Source organism: Callithrix jacchus, chromosome 9 (assembly GCF_049354715.1).
Source record: "Callithrix jacchus isolate 240 chromosome 9, calJac240_pri, whole genome shotgun sequence".
NCBI lineage: Eukaryota > Metazoa > Chordata > Mammalia > Primates > Cebidae > Callithrix > Callithrix jacchus.
This window is the reverse complement of record NC_133510.1, coordinates 82,429,263-82,452,797: the sequence shown is the minus strand read 5'-3', so window position 1 is coordinate 82,452,797 and position 23,535 is coordinate 82,429,263. Positions and strand designations below refer to the sequence as shown.

The 23,535-nt window shown below is 44.1% G+C and overlaps 2 pseudogenes; both read right to left on the bottom strand.

The window, feature by feature from the left end:
* Nucleotides 1-18,172: 18,172 nt before the first annotated feature.
* LOC100389323 (large ribosomal subunit protein eL28 pseudogene) lies at nucleotides 18,173-23,213 on the bottom strand (annotated as a pseudogene).
* LOC103795336 (acylglycerol kinase, mitochondrial pseudogene) lies at nucleotides 22,221-23,213 on the bottom strand (annotated as a pseudogene).
* Nucleotides 23,214-23,535: the final 322 nt, after the last annotated feature.

Here is a 23,535-nt window from a genome sequence, read left to right as displayed (position 1 = left end):
CTGGCTAACTTTAGTATTTTCTGTAGAGATGGGGTTTCCCCATGTTGTCCAGCCTGGTGTTGAACTCCTGGACTCACGCAATTCACCTACCTCGGCTTCCCAAAGTATTGGGATTACAGGTGTTAGCAACCACAGCCAGCGATAATTTTTTTTTTCATTAAACTTTTCTCAGTGAATGCAATTTCCACTGAAAATTAACTTATACCCTTTCTATTCTCTGGGCTGCAGTGAAGCCCAGTGTTAAGTAGAGAGTATATAAGTTAAAGTAAAAGGTGCGTTTGTGTGTGAAGAACATGAGTCACCTTTGTCTTACCTGCTGAGTGGGGGAAAATGGTTTTGCAGGGGTGGAGAAGTTTAAAGAAGCAAGGAAAGTGGCTGGTGTGGTGGGTCATGCGTGTAATCCTAGCACTTTTGGAGGCTGAGGCAGGTGGATCACAAGGTCAGGAGCTCAAGACCCGTGTGGCCAAGATGGTGAAACCCTGTCTGTCCTAAAAATAGAAAAAATTAGCTGGGTGTGGTGGCAGGCACCTCAGCTACTCGGGAGGCTGAGGAAGAGAATTGCTTGAACCCAGGAGGCAGAGGTTGCTATGAGCCAAGATCACACTACTGGGCTCCAGCCTGGAAGGCAGGGCAAGACTCTGTATCAAAAAAAAAAAAAAAGCAAGGAAAATCTACCATATACAAAGGCAATTAGCCACAACTCATTGCCAAGTGCCTAGGTTATAAACCTACTGGATTCCTTTATGTAGTAAAAGAATCTGCTATCAAATAACCTTTAATATTTCATTTTAAATGTCCAGCTTAATGGTACATAAAAATGAATATATGTATACAACTAATATGTATGCATTAGAGCAAATCAGAAAGGAATATGGAAAAAGGAAAACAACTAATCTGTAGAATGATGAGATTTGAGGATGACTTTTAAGGCAGTAGATCTCAAATACTTTTTCCCCCTGGGACACACATACCATATGACTTTCACATTCCAATGTTTTCTACTAAATTGTGATCTTTGACATAGATAAAACAAACTGGAGATTATGGGAGATTCCCCTTCTGACTGCAGTAAGTTACTCGCCATCATTTTTTCTCAGCACATTCAGGGAAGTATGTTAGAATTCAGCTAAGTAAGAAAAACATTCTTATCAGAAAACCCTGATTCTGCTCTAACTTATTAAAGCAAATAATTAGAAAACTTTATTCATTCATTTACAGATACTTACTGAATGCCTAATTATGTGCAATGCATTGTTTCTATTTCAACCATTATTGCAAATTATTTATTACACAGTTCCTGACTGGTTTATGTAAGCCACCCATATAAGACAGCAGAGAGATTGAGAGAATCTGTGGGGTTGTAAGTAGATTGTTACAAAGCTGTTTGTAAAATCGAACATCTTAATAACCTAATAAATAGGTGTCAGTCAACACTCAATTCCTTAAAAGTCTTAACTTCAGACTAATTTCTCATTTGTGAGGAAAAATAGAATGGTGGGTAGGAAAGCAAAACAAAGCAAAGACCCAAACCTCTAGTCTTGCCTTTGTTCTCCGTATTCATTCATTGCCCAATTCCCTTTTTTTCCTATTTTGCAAATGTATTATGTCATGTGCATCTCTTTCTCTCGGTCAGGGCTAATCTTCCTGCCCAGTTTATCCTACATATCTTTATCAGCTAATGTGTTTTTTTTCTAACCCCCATGAAAGCAGAGATGTGTTTTGTTCACTGCTGTATTGGCACAGTGTAGTACCTGACATATAATAGATACTCAGTATTTGTTATTGAGTCAGTTATTCACTGACATTTTACTTTCACTCTCTCCTAATAATTCTCAAGAGAATCACTAAATTCTTCAGGCTTATTTTCAAGGGCCTCCTTTTGTAATCTTGTTACCAAACCTTATTCCTTCCTCCATTCCCATGTTAACACTCTAAGCAGTGCTAGCCCATCCTATTCTCCAAAGTACTGATTCCCCTGATTAGAAGGCTTCTTACCTTTGTTTAGCCACATTCCAGACATTTTTTCCATGTTCTGCTTGCATCTTATCTGCTTCTTGAGGACAAGTAGGCACCTTCCGCCCACAGTATCCTTTCTTTTCTCTCCAACGGACTGAAAATCTGTTTCATTCAGTATTATAACCACTGATCTTTTTCTTACAGGTACTTGCATTCTTATTTATTTATTTTTACTTTTTTGAGATGAGGTTTCACTCTGTCGCCCAGGCTGGAGTGCAGTCTTGGCTCACTGCAACCTCTGCCCCCCAGGCTCAAGTGACTCTCCAGCCTTAGCCTCCTAAGTAGGTGGGACTACAGGTGTGCCACCACACCCGACTAATTTTTCTATTTTTTGTAGTGATGGGATTTCATGAGGCTGGTCTTGGACTCCTAGACTTAAGCAGTTCTGCTTCAGCCTCTCAAAGTGCTCGGATTACAGGTGTGAGCCACTGTACCTGGCTCATATTTATTATTTGTACAAATTTATGGGTACATGTGAAATTTTGTTACGTGTGTGTAATATATAGTTATCAAGTCAGGGTATTTAGGGGTGTTTGTCAGCTGAGTTCAGTACATTCTTGTTGAGCATAGTTGCCCGATTTTGCTGTCAAACATTAAATTTATTCCTTCTATCTTACCATATATTTATACCCTTTAACACGCTTCCCTTCATCCTCCTCCCCCACCCTTCTCACCCTTCCTAGTCTCTGTTATCTCTTTCCTCTTTCTACCTCCATCTCAGCCAGTTTTTTAGCTGCCACATATAAATGAGAACATGCAGTATTTGTCTTTTTGTACCTGGTTTATTTCACTTAAGATAATGATCTTCGGTTCCATCCACGTTGCTTGCATTCTTACTTAACTGTTTCACATGTCCATGTCTTATCTCCTAAAGGACCTGAGGGATGAGGCCTGCGGGAGGTGGGAGATGGAGCTGCATGCATATCTGAAAGGAGAATGGGATTAGCAGAGGGAACTGCAGATGCACATTCTGAGGCAGAAATGCATTTCACCTGCTTGAGGAAGTGGAAGGTGACAGCAGACCAGAGCAGAACTAACCAGGGTGAAGAAGTAAGACATAAGGTGAGGAGGGAAGAGGGCAGGCATTGTAGGGGCTCATGAACCAGAGTATGGTCCTAGGTTTTTATTCCAAATGTGATGGGAAGATTTTGAGCAGAAGAGTGACATAATCCGTCTTCCTTTCTTTCAGTGTTCAAACTGAATTTGTAAGCATCTGGAAGACTGCGATTTTGAGCTTTCAGCCATATACAGCTTCTTTGATCTCCTCACACTTCCTTTTGCCTATTCTGTTTCCTTGTTCTGGGATACTCATCTTTCTTGTTGTTCTCAGATACTTCATCTTTCTTCTTTGTTTTGGCCGACTGAATCTCTCAGGCCTGAGTTTGAACAGCCTTTCCTCTAATAAACTTTCATCTACTTAAGAACCTACTCTTTTCCCTTATATAATATGCTCATCATGCTTCACTGTAACTCTCCCTGTCGGACTATAAGCTCTGTGACAGTATATCTGTCTTAATAATTGCTATATGCCAAGCACCTAGACTAGCACCTGGCAATAATAAGTATCTAACAAATGTTTGATACTGTCCGACCTACCCTCTGCGGGAGAACTGAGCTCGTTCGGGAAAAAACCGGACCGCAGGTTAGAAGAAAGTCTTAAGTTCAGGCTTTATTGAGAGGAAAGAGCTTCTGGGCGGGCCAGCCGGGAAGAAGAGGAAAATGGCCGCCCCGCTCAGAGGAGCAGGGTTCTTTTATAGGGAGCTGAAGGGCTGAGGGAGTGGGGAAGCTGAGAGAGCCGAAGTGGCGGGCAACGGTTGGTCAGTTTGAACCACTGGGTGGGAAGCTGGGCGGCGGGAAGCTGGGCGGCGGGAAGCTGGGGAGTGCTGATGAGGCAGAAGCCAGGCGGGAGGTGGCTGCGGCTGGGCGAGAAGGCTAGGGCGGTATGTAGAGTAAGAGATAAGGGAGCCTCTTTGTGGGGGAGGGAAAGAGAGCTTTCACGGTAGGGGCAGAGTTTTCCAAACATTCCTGACTCCTTAAAGAAAAGAAGAAAAGAGGGGGTCAGGGGCGTCGGTTGTCTCTCTGGCTACTTCCTGCTTACAAGGGTCTACGGGGGGTTCTGAAGAGGTTTCTTTCCCTAAGGAGTCTGGATGTTCGGGGAGAGGTCCGCTTCTAGCACTTATTCAGGGTAAGGTTGGAGCAGCATCTGGTGAATGGTGACTCGAGTTAGCTCTTGAAAGCGCCACTGTAGGAACTGTAGAAAGCAAGGAGCAATAAGTAAGATTAGGCAAACGACTATTAGGGGCCCAAGCAACAGGGACAAGAGGGTATACATAGAGGAAGACCACCACGCCGTGGCTTCAGCCGAGAATTTTTGATTCTGCAGGTTAGTTCTAAGTTTCTGGAGGTTCCCGATTCGGGTTTCTACTAGGCCGGATTCATTGATGTAGTAACAGCACTCTTCCTGTAGGAAGATGCAGGTTCCTCCTCGCTCGGCGGTGAGCAGATCCAGGGCTCTTCGGTTCTGTAAGGCAACTTGGGCAACTGAGGTAATCTGTCGTTGGAGTGATGCTAATGACTCAGCAGAGTCATCAATAGCAGTTTGGAATTGTGAGGTTAGCTGGGCTATAGCTTGGTGACAGTGGGTTAGTGCTCCTCCTCCTAGTCCAGCTGCAAGTGCCGAGGTTACTAGAGAGATGCCTACAGCTAGGGGCAGAAAAGCAGCTCGCTTGGTGTGGTGGAGCGGTGCTTGTAGCATTTGGAATTCGGCTGAGGTATATATAGTGAGTCAGGGGACTAAGGTCACTGGGAGGCATAAGAGAGTTGGGGATTGGCTGGTGTGGAGAGTTTTTGTGAGGGTTCTGTTACACCAGAAGAAAGTTCCCTTTGGAGCTGTCAGATTAGTGGTTACCGGTATGGTTTTATTACAGTTGGAGTAGGTCCGGCCTAGGGAGTAGCATACTGGTAGCTGTGTAAAATCAGGTGGAGTGTAGAGATTTACTTCCCTGATGGGGGAGAAGGGAGAAGTTGAGGCTGAAAGGTTGAGAGGGATGGGGTAGGGGACTGCGACGAAGGGAGGCTGTCCTAAGGAGGCACACATGAGGCATGAGGTTAGGTCAGTTAATCCTGAGAGGTTAGCTAACTTGATTCCTTCTTTGAGGAAGGTTAGCCAGGAAAACGGAGACGAGTGTGGCTGCAATTGGTTATTTAGAGATTTTTCTTGTAGGTTAATAGCGGAATGGACTTGGTGGACCATACGTAGGTATGCCCGCCAAATGTACAGGTGGGATGAAGGATATGCAGTGTCTCGGAAATCATATAGGGCAGCTTTCTGGGGGCTTTTCCACCGGTCATGCCAAGGGTCAGGTATGAGAAGAGAATACTGTGTATAACCGGTTCTGACATTTCCTTCTCCATCTACATCTGGAACAATTTTGAGCCGGGCAGGAGTGTTTGGGTGCTGCTGTATGTCAAGGGCTGCATGTAGGGAACAGTAGCCCCAGATGCAACCCAAGCAGGAGCGCCAGGGAGTATCATTGCATTTTCCTGATGGTTGGTCATAGTTGAAGCATATGGTAGGTCTAATCCCAATTCCTTCATGGACATTGTAGAATTTAGTGAAGTTTAGGTATATGGCGCTTTGGCACCCGGCTGCGGGGCAGTCAGCAGTTGCAAGAAGATGGTTGTGGTTGTATGGGGGGGGGTGTTACAGATAAAGGTGGTTTTGGTATAGTTTTCAGTTACAAAAAATCTCCATCTGTAGGGGGTGTGGCTGCTAGGCCCTGGTAAGTTTGACAGATAAAGGGCCAGTAGGAACAGCTTTCCAGCATGAGGAGGGTCCATGAGGGGCCTTTTTTACCCGAGACAGGTGAACCCAAGATGGGACTTCAGCGACTTTTATGGCTGATGGAGTAGTGAGGATGATGGTATATGGTCCCTCCCACTTGGGGGCGAGGGGCTTTGGGGAGAGGGATTTAATAAGAATTAAGTCTCCAGGGGAGACTTTCTGTGTATTTTCAGATGGCTGGGTGGGTTGGGGAAGAGAAGCATTGGCGTGCTCTCGGAGAAGGTTGCGGAGGAGAGTAAAGTAGGGGAGGAGTGGTTTCTGGCGGTGGGGGAGTTGAAAGTAGGAAGGGGTGACCATACAGCAGCTCAAATGGGCTAAGCTGTGATGGGCCTCGGGGGCTTGCTCTTAACCTGGTGAAGGCAATAGGAAGCAAGGTTACCCAGGATTGGTGGAGCTCAAGCATGAGCTTGGTCAGATGCTCCTTTATTAGGCCATTGGGCTGTTCCACCTTACCAGAGGACTGAGGATGGTAGGTGGAGTGTAGCTTCCACTGAATTCCTAGAGAGGTAGAAACAGCATTAGTGACTTTGGAGATAAAGGCTGGGCCATTGTCTGACTGTATGGTGGCCGGGAGTCCAAAGCATGGGACGATGTCTTGAATGAGATGAGTGGCCACTGTCCTGGCAGACTCAGAGGCTGTGGGGTAAGCTTCAATCCAGCCTGAAAAAGTGTCAACAATGGTTAGCAGATATTGGTACTGTTTGTGCTTTGGCATATGGGTAAAATCGATTTGCCAGTCTTGGCCAGGTAGGAACCCGCGAAGCTGATGAAGCTGGCACCGAGGATCACAGGAACCCTGGGAATTAGTTTTTGCGCAGACATTACAGGAGGACTGGACTTCCTGTATGGTACTGAGGAGGTGGTGGGGGTGAAAAAGTGGGTTGAGGAACTGGTATAGGGCTTTAGGTCCAATGTGGAGTGAATTGTGGATGTCTTGGATTATTTGGTACCTTTGCTTTTCAGGGAGGATGAGGAGGTTATGCTTGAAGGCCCAGTCATCTTTGAACCGTACCCCGGGGGTAGACTGGAGGATCTGAAGTTCTGAGGCAAAGTATTGGGGGCTATATGACTTGGACAAGAAACAGAGAGTGGAAGTGGGTGGCGGATGGTTTCTTGCCGTATCTTTAGCCACCCTGTCTGCAAAGGCATTCCCCGCGGCTATGGGTGAGTTCAGGGACTGATGCCCTTTACAGTGGACAATGGCTACCTTGCTAGGGAGTTGAACGGCCTGAATAAGGGCAGCAATGAGTTTTCCATTGAGGACGGGCATGCCCTTAGTGGTGAGGAAGCCTCGTTCTTTCCAGATCATGCAGTGTGAGTGAGCTATGAGGAAGGCGTACTTGGAGTCAGTATTATATATTTACTTCCTTGTTCTGGGACCAGGATAGGGCCCGAGTGAGGGCGACTAGTTCACTCAATAAACAGTAGGTGAAGCAGTTGGATACGGGAGGGCCCGAGGTGGGGCAGGGAGTGTTGACTGAGCAGCTCAGTCAACCTGTGTGGAGAAAAGACTTGGAGTGGGAGTTGTAGATTGATCTTAAGAGCTTCTGTGGTTAGGGTGACGGCGGCAGCTAGGGCTCTAAGACACGGCTGCCATCCTCACTCAGTTGGGTCAAGTTGTCTAGACAGGTAGGCTATGGGCAGAAGGGTCTTTCCTACTGGTTGGACTAGCACTCCTACAGCTGTGTGTTGTTTTTCGTCCGTGTATAACTGGAAGGGTAAGTTGGGATTAGGCAGGGCTAGGCTGGTGGAGGTACATAGGGTGTTAAGCAGTGACTTGAACACCCAGTTGACAGAACCTGGTGAGGAGAGTGGTCCCTCGGGGGCTTTTGCAGCAGCATGGTATAGGGGTTTAGCTAGCAAAGCATAATTAGGTACCCAGTGGCGAAAAAACCCTACTAGTCCTAGGAAGAAGAGGATTTCTTTTGCTGACTCAGGGGCCTGGAGTGCTTTTAAGGCTTGTAGTCGGTCGATTGTGATAGACCGTCACCCAGGCATGAGCTGTATATCTAGGTAGGTGACGGGGGGTGAGGCTATTTGTGCTTTGGTTGGTGACACCCGGTATCCCCTATCTCCTAGGAAATTGAGCAGGGCGGTGGTGGCCTGAATACACTCTTGGCAGGTAGGAGAGCAAATAAGAAGGTCATCTACGTACTGGAGGAGGTGAGAGGGCTTGAGGTTGCAGTGGAGTAGGTCGGTGGCGAGTGCCTGGCCGAATAGGTGCGGGCTATCTCGGAAGCCCTGTGGAAGGACTGTCCAGGCCAGTTGTTGGGACATGTTCGTAAGGGGATCATCCCAAGTGAAGGCAAAGATAAATTAGGAGTTGGGGTGTAGAGGTATAGTAAAGAAGGCATCTTTTAGGTCTAACACTGAGAAACAGGTGGTCCCTGGGGGAATGTTAGAGAGAATGGTGTATGGGTTGGGGACAACTGGATGTATGGGAATTACGGCTTCATTGACTAAGCGCAAGTCCTGGACCAGCCTATATTGTCCTGAGGGTTTTCGTACTGGGAGGATGGGGGTATTACATGGGGAGTTAATGGGGATTAGGAGGCCTTGACCTTTTAGTTTCTCTATGATGGGTCTGATACCCATACGGTGGGCTTTAGAGATGGGAAATTGAGGGCGGGAGAGAAAACGAGGCAAGGAGTCTTTAAGGCAGACCTGAACTGGCTGGTGGTGTGTAGCTACAGACAGGTTGTTAATGTCCCAGACTTGAAGGTGGACTCCGGGGAGTAGTTCGGATAGGGCTTTTTGGGGTTCAGTATCTGAGGTGAGGGCTAGGAGAAAGAGGCTGTGTGGGTTGGCAGCGGGGAAGGTTATGACGGCCTTTAACATTGAAAGGAGGTCTCTTCCTAGGAGGGGTACTGGGCAGGTGGGGATTACTAAAAAAGAGTGGGTAAATGGAGTGGAGTTATATGAGCACATGAGTGGTGGGGTTTGGTAGGGGATACTCGGGGTCCCGTCGATTCCCATGACTGAGACCTGGGAAGAAGTGAGACGGCCAGAATAGGAAGGAAGTGCGGAGTAGGTAGCCTCCGTGTCCAGCAAGAAGGAGACACTTTTACCCGCTATCTGAAGTGTGACCCTTGGCTCAGCGAGGGTAACCGGAGTCGGAAAGCCAGGGCCCCACTAGTCATCTAGCAGCCCTAGTAGACTGGGGAATGGAGCTCCCTCAGAGGTCAGCTCCTGGCAGACAGGCTCCTCCCTACGGAGGGTGACTGCTGGCTGCATAATGCCAGTGTGTCTGTTTTGAGGAACCGGCACCCTGGGGAAGCTGGGGCAGTCTGACTTCCAGTGCCCCGGGAGCTGACAGATAGGGCAAGGCTTAGTTGGTGGCCGTGGTTGTGGACAGGCCCGGGACCAGTGTCCTTCCTTTCCACATTTGAAACATGCCCCCAGAGGGGCATGGGCTTCGGCCTTGGGCTTCTGGTTCCCTGCCGGCCTTAGGGCCGCCACTAGGGCTTGGGTCTGGAGGGCAGCCTTCTGCTTCATGCGAGTTTGGTGGGCAGCCTCAGCCACATCTTCCCTGGCATTGAATACTTTAAAGGCCATTTTTACCAGGTCTTGGATGGGAGTCTCTGGCCCCTCTTCTGCTTTCTTTAGTTTCTTTCTTATGTCAGGTGCTGATTGGGAGATAAAATGGGAGGCTAATACAGTGGCCCCGTTTTGGGAGGCTGGATCTAGCTGAGTGTACCGGACTAGGGCTTCTTGTAAGCGGGCCAGAAAGAGGGCGGGATTCTCATCGGGTAGTTGGGTGATTTCTCTTAGTTTATCATAGTTTACAACTTTGTTAGATACAGTATCCATTCCCCTGAGGAGGTATCTAATCATGCGGTCTCTCTTGGGTATATCAGACCCTCGATTAGCCTGATAGTCCCATTGGGGGTCTTCACCTGGGATTACTTCGGGGCCTAAGGGGATCTGGTTATCTATAGCATGATCTTTATCTGCTTGGTTTCTGGCTGCCGCTAGGATGTGCTCGTGCTCCTCTACTGTGAGGGCGGAGGTACAGATAACGCAGATATCATGCCAAGTGAGGCTGTACGCTTGAGTGAGGTATTGGAATTCCTTAATATAGGTGGATGGGTCGGCTGAGAAGGATCCTAAACGTTTCTTAATTTGGGACAGGTCTTGGAGTGAGAAAGGAACATGGACCCTGACTAAACCTTCAGCACCTGCTACTTCTCGGAGTGGGGCCAGGATAGTTGGTTGGTGAGAGCGGGTGTGGGCCACCACCAGAGAGGCAAGAGGAAGTGCGGCCTCCGAGGGAGGGGGCCCAGAGGGAGTAGAGGAAGAGCGAGGCATGGCCTCTGAGGTAGGAGGTGCAGAGGGAGTGGGGGAGGGCTTGCTGTTGATGGTGACTGGTTGCCGAGGTTGGCAGGAGGGGACAGATGTTCAGGCAGGTCTTCCGGTGAGGAGTAGGGAGGAGGAGAGGTAGTGGAGGAGGATTTACGAGGGGTACAAGCTAAGAGGATTTGGTAGGTGGAGCAGGAAGAACATAGGTCAGGGTGGGTACGGAGGTCCCAAAAAGCCTGAACGTAAGGAATTTCATTGTCTTTGCCCGTGCGGCGACAAAAATTGTCAAGATCTCAGAAAGTGTTGAAATCAAAAGTGCCAGTCGGGGGCCAATGTGACTGGTTACTGAGTTTGTATTGGGGCCAAGCCACCTGGGACAGGAAGACAAGCTTTTTCTTTCTGAGGGTTTGGGAGTATCCCAATTTGGTAAAATTTCGCAGCAAGTACCCAAGAGGGGTGCTGGAAGGTATTTTGGACTCCGAATTTCCCATGGCAGGTGCAGCTACAGACCCTCCGACGCGGTTGGGTAGATGCAAAGAAAAGGCGTCCCCTTTCGTTGCAAATTCCCCGGAGTACAGTTAAGTATGGTTAGGGAAGCAGTCAGAGGGGCGTCCCCTGTCTGGCAGCTACCCCTCGGAAGTCTCCTGGAGCCGGAACGGAGGACTTCCTTGGCTCAGCCGAGACTAGGCAAGGAGTCCGTGCAGAATGCCGGAGGGGAGCAACTGCACCATGCCGTAGGAGGAGGAGAAGGGAAGGGGTGGGGTAAAGCAAGAAAAACTTGGCTTACCTTAATCGGAGCATGGAGGTGGCAGGGCCAGTGTTGGGTAGGTCGGGGGAGGGGGCCGTTCCCGGGTTTCGGCACCATTTGTCCGACCTACCCTCTGCGGGAGAACTGAGCTCGTTCGGGAAAAAACCGGACTGCAGGTTAGAAGAAAGTCTTAAGTTCAGGCTTTATTGAGAGGAAAGAGCCTCCGGGCAGGCCAGCCGGGAAGAAGAGGAAAATGGCCGCCCCGCTCAGAGGAGCAGGGTTCTTTTATAGGGGGCTGAAGGGCTGAGGGAGTGGGGAAGCTGAGAGAGCCGAAGTGGTGGGCAACGGTTGGTCAGTTTGAACCACTGGGCAGGAAGCTGGGCGGCGGGAAGCCGGGCGGCGGGAAACTGGGGAGTGCTGATAAGGCAGAAGCCAGGCGGCGGGAAGCCAGGCGGTGGGAAGCTGGGGAGGGCTGATGAGGCAGAAGCCGGGCGGGAGGTGGCTGCGGCTGGGCGAGAAGGCTAGGGCGGTATGTAGAGTGAGAGATAAGGGAGCCTCTTTGTGGGGGAGGGAAAGAGAGCTTTCATGGTAGGGGCAGAGTTTTCCAAACAGATACTTAAATAATATCTACTGATTTATTTTGTTTCTACTTCATGCATAATAGCATACCATCTACATGCTAAGTTTTTAACATAGTTCCATTTTAATCAAGCAAAAGATGATAAGAATTCATGAAGTGTCTATTTGTAAGCTGAGAGATGGGTAAAACAGGCCTGACTGGTGAGACAGTGTCCGTCAGAATAACTGGACATCGTATTCAAAGTCCACCAACTAGGCCCTTCCTCTCTCTTTTCCTCTTCCAAATAATTTATTGAGACCTACTATGTACAAGGCACTGAAGATAACAGTAGTAAGCTAAGTGAAATCCCTATGCTTGATGACTTAACATATTAGCCTAGTGAAGGAGACAGAATATTGACAAATCAATAAAGGAAGCAATATTGGGCAGTGATAAGTGCTATTAAAAAATCAAAGTAAGCCAGGTGCAGTGGCTCATGCCTGTAATCCCAGCACTTCAGGAGGCCGAGTCAATCACCTGAGGTCAGGAGTTTGAGACCAGCCTGGCCAACATGTTGAAATCCCATCTCAAATAACAATAAAAAATTAGCCAGGTTAGGCCAGGTGCGGTGGCTTACTGCTGTAATCCTAGCACTTTGAGAGGCCAAGACAGGTGGATCACCTGAAGTCAGGAGTTTGAGACCAGCCTGCCCAACATGGAGACACCATGTTTCTATTAAAAGTACAAAATTAGCTGGGCATAATGGCACATGCCTGTAATCCCAGCTACTCGGGAGGCTGAGGCAGGAGAATCGCTTGAACCTGGGAGGAGGAGATTGAGGTGAGCCGAGATCGCACCACTGCACTTCAGCCTGGGCAACAAGACCATCTCAAAAATAAAAATAAAAATAACTGGGCATGTGGCGTGTGCCTGTCATCCCAGCTACTCAGGAGGCTGAGGCAGGAGAATCGCTTGAACCCAGGAGGTGGAGGTTGCAGTGAGCCAGGATCTGCCACTGTACTCCAGCCTGGGTAACAGAGAGACTCCATTTCAAAAAAAAAAAAAAAACTCGAGGAAGGGGGTAGTAACTGGGTATGAGGATGTGTTAGTCAATTCAGGCTGCTATAACAACTTATTTTCACTAGTGGGTGGCTTATAAACAACAGAAATTTATTTCTCACAGTTCTTGGCTGGGAAGCCCAAGATCAAGGCACTAAGTGTTTCCACTTATCATCTGTATTCATTTACACGTCTTTGAAAATGTTAATAGAAGCAAGAATATTTTTCTCAAATCTTGGTCTAGTGTGAACCTGTTTCCTGGTTCATGGACAACCACTGATGCAGAACCCTTCAGATTCTCTTTTATAAGAGCATGAATTCCTTTCATGAGGACTCTGTCCTATGACCCTGTCACCTACCAAAGGCCCTATGTCCTCCTACTATCACATTGGGGGGTAGGTAGAATTTCAGCATGTGAACTTACGGGTGGGGGACATAAACATTTAGGGTATAACCGAAGGCAACTATTCCAGATAGGTTGGACAGAAAAAAAGGCATCTCTGAGGAAGAGACATTTGACCAGAGTCCTGAGGGAGGTGAGAGGGAGCTGCATGCATATCGGAAAGGAGATGGGATTAGCAGAGGGAACTGCAGATACACATTCTGAGGCAGAAATGTATTTCATCTGCTTGAGGAAGTGAAGGAGACAGCAGGCCAGAGCAGAACTAACCAGGGTGAAGAATAGTAAGACATAAGGTGAGGAGGGAAGAGGGCAGGCATTGTAGGGGCTCATGAACCAGGGTATGGTCCTAGGTTTTTATTCCAAATGTGATGGAAAGATTTTGGGCAGAAGAGTGACATAATCCATCTTCTTTTCTTTCAGCGTTGAATGGCCATCTCTTATAAGCCAGGCACTATGCCAGGTCTGCTTCTTAAGTCAATCACACTTTGATTTGCCCCCCTCTATGCTCCATCTATATTTCACTCTCAGAGCAGGCCTCTAACTTTCCATGTCTTTATCTATAATCTACCTTGTTTCCAATGCAGCTGTCAAGGGCCAGCTAACATGGCACTCCTTTTGTGAAGCTGGGTTTTCTTTGGGTTTTCATGGCACTACTTTTTGCCTCTGCCACAGTGGTTATAATTGGCTTTGAGTACATCAATCAGTTCCTCCCATAAAACCATAAGTCAGCATATCTTATTTTTGTCTAAGGCCCTGAATTGAGTCATTCTTTTCCCCTCATCCTTGTACAAATTAAATCCATTTTAGAGGCCATTTTAAGTACCAAAGAACAACATGTATAACAGGCAGCAAAACTAGTACAGCAATATAGAACAAGATACTCATAGAATCTGACAAAAATTGTGATAAAAGCTAAGGTTAATGAAGCACTTTGTCATTTATAAAATTTAATAAAAAACTTTAGTGAACACTATAGAATTACAGAGTTGGAATTGATCTTGTAGCCTTTTTAATTCTCCCCTCCTTATCAAGCTAGGGAGATTAACGGATAAAAAGCCAGTAGGTGGTAGAAAGAGTTACTGCAGCTAAATTCTCAGGCAAGTAAGCTAGAATGTCAGATTCATAAATGAGGAAATGATGATCAGGAGCGGAGGAGAATGGGTGCTAGCAACTTAAAATCACACACGCTCCATTCTCGCAGCTTCAGGGACTCCTTGCACAGGCCAGTGGTTGTCACTGTGGGGCACACCGTTACACATGCCCTCTTTTCTTCACATCTGAATTTGGGGGGTTGATTGGAGCAACATTAAGAAGCTCCTATCCCCACTTCTTATGCTTCGTCCCCTGAGACAGCAAGAGACAGGAGTATAGCAGGAGGACTATAACTGTGCTGAAGATGAGGTTAGGTGACTGCCCAGAAAAAGAAATGCACTTCAAAGTGTTTGAAGCCTTGGCTGGAGTATGTACATCAGGGATACAGGCAAATCCAAACTCCTCAATATTGTGAGGAACACTCAAAACTGAGTAAATGACTGAATAACTGAACAGAATAACATATATATCCAGAGATAATATAAATTCACAGAAAGTAAAGAAATGTATTGATGGGCTTAATTTTTTTTTTTTTAATTGAGACAGAGTCTCACTCTGTTGCCCAGGCCGGAGTGCAGTGGCCTCATCTCGGCTCACTGCAACCTTCACCTTCTGGGTTCAAGCAATTCTTGTGCCTCAGCCTCCCAAGTAGCTGGGACTACAGGCATGCATCGCATGCCTGGCTAATTTTTGTATTGTTAGTAGAGATGGGGTTTCACCATGTTGGCCATGCTGGTCTCGAATTCCTGACATCAAGTGATTCACTGCCTCAGCCTGGCAAAGTGCTGGGATTACAGGCATCAGCCACCACGCCTGGCCTAGTTTTTGAAATATCTACTTGAAAAATATAAGGACAAAAATACATTTAGTAGCTTAATAAGAGAAATGTTAAACAATTTCATATGGCAAAGTTGTACATTTAATAGGCATAATTAGGCACTATTCGAAAATATAATTAGTACTCAATATTTTACACTTTGAAAAAAATTTACACTATACTTTTACTTTAAATATTGCCAGACTTTTTTTTAAAAAGGGCTATATATTTGCACTTTACTATATGCCAACATTTTTTTCCAAGTTAATCAGTAAACCACTGAATGGACATGTCTGCAAACACAGTTTATTAATGTGAGAGTGTGTGATTACTGTTATGGAGTTGTTAAGGAACCATAATGTAGATACTATCTCAATAATGACATTTTGCCTGTCATAGCATGTTTATGTTTCTGGATTTGGACAGGAATAGCATTGGAAGGGGTGGCAAATCTTGCATATATTCCTTAAAAATTATCATCTGTATTCATGTATACATCTTTTTTTAAAATTAAATTAAATTTTTTATTTTTTTATTTTTTAGAGATGGGCTTTCTCCATGCTGGTCAGTCTTGTCTTGAACTCCCGACCTCAGGTGATCTGCCTGCCTCAGCCTCCCAAAGTGCTGGGATTGCAGGTGTGAGCCACTGTGCCCAGCTTTCATATATACATCTTTGAAAATGTTAATAGAAGCAAGAATATTTTTCTCAAATCTTGATACAAAAGTCTCTTTAGAAATCACCAACATTGGCCGGGTGCAGTGGCTCATGCTTGTAATCCCAGCACTTTAGGAGGCTGAGGCGGGCAGATCACGAGGTCAGGAGATTGAGACCATCCTGGCCAACATGCTGAAACCTCATCTCTACTAAAAACACAAAAGTTAGCTGGGCATGATGGCATGCACCTGTAGTCCCAGCAACTTTGGAGGCCGAGGCAGGAGAATCATTTGAATCCAGGAAGCAGAGGTTGCAATGAGCTGAGATAGTGCCACTGCACTCCAACTTGGCAACAGAGCAAGATTTTGTCTAAAAAAAAGAAAAAAAGGAAAGAAATCACCAATATTTCACATTTATTTGACACTGATCCTAAAAAAATAGAAGTGTTATTTTTGTAGCCTGTATATTTATTATTCCTTTATTCTTCAAGAAGTTCCTTGTTGACTCCAGACTACGAAATTTGCAACCTCAAGTCAAAATGAATTGTTAGTTTTCCTATCTTGTATTATTCGAAAATTTAAAAATATATGTCACTATGTACAAAATCTACTTGTTATAATTATGTGTGATAATAGATTCTTCGGGCATTAAGAATTTTATGTGAGTGTTGTTAAAAAAAACTTGTGACTTTTTGCCATTACAAGTCTATGAAACCAGTGAAACCAAAAAACTATGTATAGGAAAGAACTTTGAAGGCTTTGCTGACTGCTTTGCTAAATATTATCTGGTATGTTTAGTTATGAAGAAAAAAGAAATGAACATTTCTTTATACCTTACTATGTGCCAAGCATTGATAGGCAGTTCATGCACAGTATATGATTTAATTCTCACAACAACCATAAGAGACAGTATGATTTTCAGTTAAGAGGAAGAAATTGAATTCATGAGCTTAAAGCATAAGCAATGAAGCCAAGAGCTGAACAATATCTTACTGCTCATTCTACTTCATGTAATTTCAAATCAACACAAAAGTTCTCATGTACTTTTCTTTCATAACCTGCCATTTTCTCCTATGTCTTCAACATTCAATCTAAAACACTGAACTAAAGAATTCTGAGGGTGTTCCAATGTTCAGATTTTCTTAAGGAGGAATATATTCTGACATGAGTGATGAGTACTACCCAAAAACTTCATGTCTGATCCTTGCCCTTGAAAGTGGACTACCTTTGCATCATGTTTTCTTAGTAAATCTTTTCGAATTGGCAGTCTGAAAATATAAATCTGGTCAATGGTTTAAAATTTCTAAATTATTAAAATAAATTTATCCAGGCACAGTGACCCAGGCCACTTTGGGAGGCTGAAGCAGGAGGATCACTTGAGCCCAGGAGTTGGAAACCAGCTTGGGCAACATGGCAAAGCCCCGTCTCCACAAAAAAAATACAAAGATTAGCTGGGTATGATGGTGTGTGCCTGTGGTCCCAGGTATTCAGGAGGCTGACATGGGAGTCTGACTTAAGCGCAGGAGGTCAAGGCCGCAGTAAGCTGTGATCATGCCACTGCCCTTCAAAGCCTGGGTGACAGAAGGAGACTCTGTCTCAGAAAAAAAAAAAAAAAAACCACCAGAAAGCATAATTTGCACAGGTTGAAAGTTTTAAATGGGCACTTAAATATATTTTCCAAATTCCTCCCATTAAACTTTTTCAGCCTTATACAGTATTATCTCAGAACTTTCTCCCTTTTCTGATGACATCTCATTTTTTTTTTTTTTTTTTTTTTTTTTTTAAGTCTTGCGTTGTTGCCCAGGCTGGACAATCTCAGCTCTTGCAAACTCCACCTCCCAGGCTCAAGTGATTCTCCTGCCTCAGCCTCCGGAGTAGCTGGGATTAAAGGCACTCGCCACCATGCCCAGCTAATTTTTGTATTTTTAGTAGAGACACAGTTTCACTATGTTGGCCAGGCTGGTCTCTAGACCTCAAGTGATCCACCCACCTCAGCCTCCTAAAGTGCTAGGATTACAGATGTGAGCCACCACACCCGGGCATTTTTTTCTTAAAACATTTTTCTGTTCTATTCCTGTCACTTGTCCCATTCCTCTCAATGCTCACCTTTGTACCCTGCAATTCTTGGGTTTATTCAAGTTCCTTTTACAGACTTGTTAACAACTTCCTTTTTCCTTGTCTGCTAAACATCTTTTGTCTACTTGTGTATTTAGTCACCGTTGTCATAATTGTTCTGAAAATGGCTTTGATAAGTGGGCCAGCCCAGAAGACCAGCAATTTCTAAAGTTAATAACACCTTGGGCAAACAAATTATTTTATGATTCACTCATTTCATGACCCTTCATATGAGGAAAAAATTATATGGTGAGAATAAATATGTAATTAAATGTTTTAGGTATTTGATAGTTGTACTGATGAGTTTGGTCTGCAAATAATTGCTTTAATGTTAGGACAAGGACTGTATCTGTTCAGTATAAGATTTCATGGAAAGAAATGTATGCTCATTAGAAAACTTCAAATGGTTAAAATCTTCTAATGATTAAATTGTACACTTAATTATAATTGCAGCTCTTATGACAATAGTCTTTAATATGGTCACAAGATTTTTTAACACAGAAAAATACCTGTTTTAGTAAAAAATCTGAATCACAGAATTTTTTTTAAAAAAAATAGTACTTCTAAACACTTACTGAACCCAACTATTCATTTTACTGGAATCCTAAGGATCTGTGCTAAGTGTCTGTTTTTTTCTGATTTAAGAATTAATTGTAACTAGCAGGTAATTTGAGTTTGAAAATAATTCATCTAAATAATTTGCTGTATTAAGAAGAAAGTTTTTAATTAGCAGAGATAAACTTTACGGTTAACCCAAAAACAAGTCTCTTCTTTTGTATTCTAAAAAGCATTTTTCACCTAAAATATTATAGAAATAAAGTGAATGAGGTGGTTGGCGCTGACTTTTAATGTATCCATTGATACAGCATAAACGAAAGTGGGGTGGGGTGGGGCATTGAGATGTCTTCTGAATTGCTGCTAATACCTATCACTCCAACCACTAGGTGGCACCAATGAGCTTTTCCAGTATGTACTCTAAACAATGTACCTATGTTTAAGACACTCCTTGAATAATATCCCAGACCACAACTACCAATATGCTTAAAATTCTACCCATGTGCTTAAGAATCACTGCACAAAATTATGCCTCTAGACAACAATAAATGGTGTTGCTTTCTTAAATTATTAGCTGCTTAAGAAGCTATTTGATTGTTGACAAAAATGTTGAGAAAGCAATCAACATACAAGTCACCATGATTTAGTGGAAAAAACACTGTGGGGTCACTAGTCCTGGTTCTGTTCTCAGCTTCACCACCAACTGCCTCAGTGTCTTCAATAAGTCACTAAACCTCTCTGGTTTCTATCTCCTGATCAGTAAAGTGAAAGATTGGGATTAGATGAGTTGGTTTCAAAATGTGAGTTAAACCCACTTTTCTTCTACAAAACCCTTCAGAATTCTAATATGGAAAACAGATGAAAGCAAGACTGAGAGGGAAATGTGGCTGGATGCTGGAAGGAGAAGAAGATCTGAGAAGCGCCTTTTGCTATTTCCCACCAGTCTCCTCGGTGTCCAATCTGTGGTCCAGAAAAAAAAATAAATTGGATACCAATGAAATAGAAAATTATTAACAACTGTGTGATCCAGAAATTTGTAAACCCAAGTATGCAGCACTGTGTCCAAGTTCTTAAGCATTTTCCAACTTTAGCTGCCCAATTCCAGGATACAGTACAGCTATTAGTTCCTCCATTTACGGATAAATAGTAAACTAAGGGTGGGTAATATTTTTCATTTTTTTTGAGATGAACTGTCTCCCTGTCGCCAGGCTGCAGTGCAGTGGTGTGATCTCGGTTCACTGCAATCTCTGCCTCCCAGGTTCAAGCAATTCTCCTGCCTCAGCCTCCCAAGTAGCTGGGATTCCAGGCGCATGCCACCAAACCCGGCTAATTTTTGTGTTTTTAGTAGATACAGGTTTTCACCATGTTGGCCAGGTTGGTCTCAATCTCTTGACCACATCATCCACCTGTCTCGGCCTCCCAAAATGCTGGGATTACAGGGGTGAGCCACAGCGCCTGTCAATTTAATATTTTTCTAAAAGTCTCCTTAGAGATTCACTTGCAGTTGTTAAAAAAGAAAGAAAGAAAGAAATCCCATGTCAAATTTATCCAGTTTCCTCTAATGATAATATTTTGCAAAATTATAGTATAATATCACAACCAGGATATTGACACGAATACAGTCAAGATACAGAACAATTTCAACAACACAAGAGTCCCTGTTTCCCGTTTATAGCTGCACACATTTCACTCCTACCTTGACTTCTCCTTAGCCCCTGAGAACCTCTAATTTGTTCTCCATTTCTATTTTTGTCATTTTGAGAATGTTATGTAAATGGAATCATTTGTATGTAAACTTTCAGGATTTATTTTTTCATTAAGCATAATTCTCTGAAGGTTCATCCGGTTTTTTGTATGTATCAAGAATGCATTCCTTTTTATTGTTGTTGAGTATTGTTGTGGATGTGCCACAGATTTTTAAAGATTCACCCACTGAAGGATTGAAGGACATCTAAATTGTTTTCAGGTGTTAGTTTGTTTGCATGTTTGTTTTTGAGACAAGGTCTCATTCTGTTGTCCAGTCTGGAGTGCAGTGGCACAATTTCAGCTCACTGCAACCTCTGCCTACAGGGCTCAAGCCATCCTCCTTCCATAGCCTCCTGAGTAGCTGGGACCACAGGCATGCACCACCACACTTGGCTAATTTTTGTATTTTTTTGTAGAGACGAGGATGTTTGGACAACCATGTTGTCCAAACTGGTTTCCAACTCCTGAGCTCAAGAGATCCGCCTACTTCAATCTCCCTCTTATCCAAAGTGCTGGGATTCCAGGCATAAGCCACTGCACATGGTCCTTATTTTCGACTCTTAGAAATAAAGCTGCTATAAACATTTGTGTATGGCTTTTTATGTGAATATAAATTTTTATTTCTTTGGGATAAATGCCCAGGAGTGCAATTGCTGGGTCATTGTGTAGTTGCATGTTTAGGGTTTTTTTCTAATTTTTACTTTTTATCGATATATAATAGTTGCACATATTTTATAGGGTAGAAGTAATATTTTGATATAAGCATTAAATGTGTAATGATCAAATCAGGGTAACTGAGATATCAACTTGAACATTTATCATTTCTTTGTGTTAGGGACATTCCAATTCCACTCTGCTGTTGTGAAATATACAATAAATTACTGTTAACTATGGTCAACTTATTGTGCTACCAGACATTATATCTTATTTCTTCTATCTATATTTTTGTACCCATTAACCAATCCCTCTTTTTTGCCCTCTCTCCACTTCGGGTATCCTTCCCAGCCTCTGGTAATGCTCATTCTACCCTGTATCTTCATGAGATCAACCCATTTAGCTCCCACATATAAGTGAGAACATGTGATATTTGTCTTTGTCTTTCTGTGCCTGGCTTATTTAACCTGACACAATGCCCCCAGTTCCATCCATTTTGTTGCAAATAACAGAATTTCATTCTTTTTTTGTAGCTGAATAATATTGTATTGTATATAAGTACCACATTTTCTTTGTCCATTTATCCATTGATGGATACTTAGGTTGATTCCATATGTTGGCTACTGTGAATACTGCTGCAATAAACATGGGAGTACAAATACTTCTTCAATATACTGATTTCCTTTTATATGGATCCTATACCCAGCTTAGGATTGCTAGGTCATCAGATAGTTCTATTTGTAGTTTGTGTGTGTGTGTGTGTGTGAAAGCCAGCTGAGTCTTTACTGCTTTAGGGGCGGGGGCTCAGGAGCACTTGGTGGAGCGGGTCTGCTTCCTCTTCACCATCACAGGCTTCTGGCTGCGCAGATAGCACTGGCCCTGTGGATGGCTGCCATGTGCAGGTCAGGGCGGTACTTGCTCTTGCGGATCATGTGTCTGATGCGGCTAAGCGTGGCTCGAACATTCTTATTGATGGTTGCCCACACGTAGGAGGTGGCAGGGTTCCGCTGGCTGGATCTCCTCTTCATGACCACCACACCTTTGCCGACGACTGCTGGCTCCACACCCACGGTCTTGTGGTGAATCAGACCCTTGTAGCAGAAGGAATTGCAGGCCTTCAAGTTTTTGGGCTCCATGCTGTAGGTCTGCTTATTCCTTTTGATCATGAAACTGCAGCAGTTCTGCACGACCATCCATTACAGATGCGCAGACATGACGGCAGCTCCCTTTGCAGCAGTGGCCTGAGACGGAAAGAGCATTTTTAGTTTTTTTTCAGAAGCCTCCATGTTGTTCTCCACAGTGACTGTGCTAATTTACATTCCCACCAACAGTGTAGGAAGGTTCCACTTTCTCCCCATCTGTGCTAGCATCCATTATTGCCTGGCTTTTTTATAAAAGTCATTTTAACTGGACTGAGATAATATCTCATAGTTTTGATTTGTATTTCTCTAATGATTGGTGATGTTGAGAATATTTTAATATACCTGTTGGCCATTTGTATGCCTTCTTTTGAGATATGTCTATTCATATCTTTTGCCCATTTTCAATTTGGATTCTTTTTTCTGTTGAGTTGTCTGAGCTCCTTATATTTTCTGGTTATTAATCCCATGTCAGATAGGTAGTTTGCAAATAATTTCTCCCATTCTGTGGGTTGTCTCTTCATTTTGTTGATTGTTTCCTTTGCTGTGCAGAGGTCTGCACATCTTTCCAGACCTCTGGGCTCACCTCTTGAGAAAGGGCATCCTGTGGTTGTGCCCATAGGATGCAAGCCTTCGTAATATTCTCATGTACAAAGAAGGCCTTTGTACAGGGTTCTCCACTGGTTCACTGGGAGGTCTCTCTGTAGTAGGTCCTGTGTACAAGATAGAGGCTTGATGAATCTGAAGCCACTCCTTAAGAGTGCTGAAAAAGTGGGCTGCTTTGATTTTTAGAGGCCCAAGATACCAGTACTTGCTAACTTTGATGGGAGCATCTCTGAAGGATCCCCGGCAAAGGCTGGTCATCGCAAACACAGGCAGTTCCTTTCACCCTTGATCTGCATGACCTCAAGTGGAACTGTCTCTCTTTTCACAATGGCAGGTGTGGCATCAGTAATATGTTGGACTCTCTTCCCACTTTTGGCAAAGAGGGTATGAATCAAACTACTGGTCTCTCCCAGTGGGATAAATCCAATGGGAATGTTACTGAAGGTAGCCTCATCTGTTCATTGAAGAACTCCAGTAGCAACCTCCTGCAGTGTCCCATCTCCTCATGCAACAATGATCACATCTGGGTTTTCCATCAGTTCCAGGAGTTTCTTGGCTTGTTCCTCATAATCTGTCTTAACAATAGTCACATCCATGCCAGATAAATATAAAATTGGGGCAGCATTTTTTTCAAATAAAGTCCTGGCTTTGCCTTTGCCAGCTGCAGGATTGAGAAAAACAGTTGTCTTCTTCACTTGTGCATTGGGAGGAATGAATAAGTTGATTGTCAAACACCTGAGCTTCTTGACAGGCTGCTCTCTTTAGTAGGTTATCACAGTGTTTTCCATAGAGCCAGTGGCCTCCCCAGGTCAGCAGGCAGAGCCCAGCTGTAGTTTTCTTCCAGTGATTTCAAAATGTTTTAAAGAACACCATCATCTTCTAGAGATTTTCACGGCTGGTCCCGCTCGTGACTCTCTGGGTCATGTTTTTAATCCACTCTGCCAATATCTTATCTTTTAATTAGTATATTTAGACCATTTATAACCAAAGCAATTATTGTTACCTGGAGGCATAAGTATGCCATTTTGTTTTATTTTTCCTGTTTGTTCTATCCTTTTAATGTCTGTTGTTGTTGTTGTTTTTTTTTCAGTTTCTTCCTGGAGGTTACTTAACATTTTTTAGAATTCCATTTTTATTTATCTACTGTACTTGATTGATTGATTGATTGATTGAGACGGAGTCTCACTCTCTTGCCAGGCTGGAGTGCAGTAGCACAATCCTGGCTCACT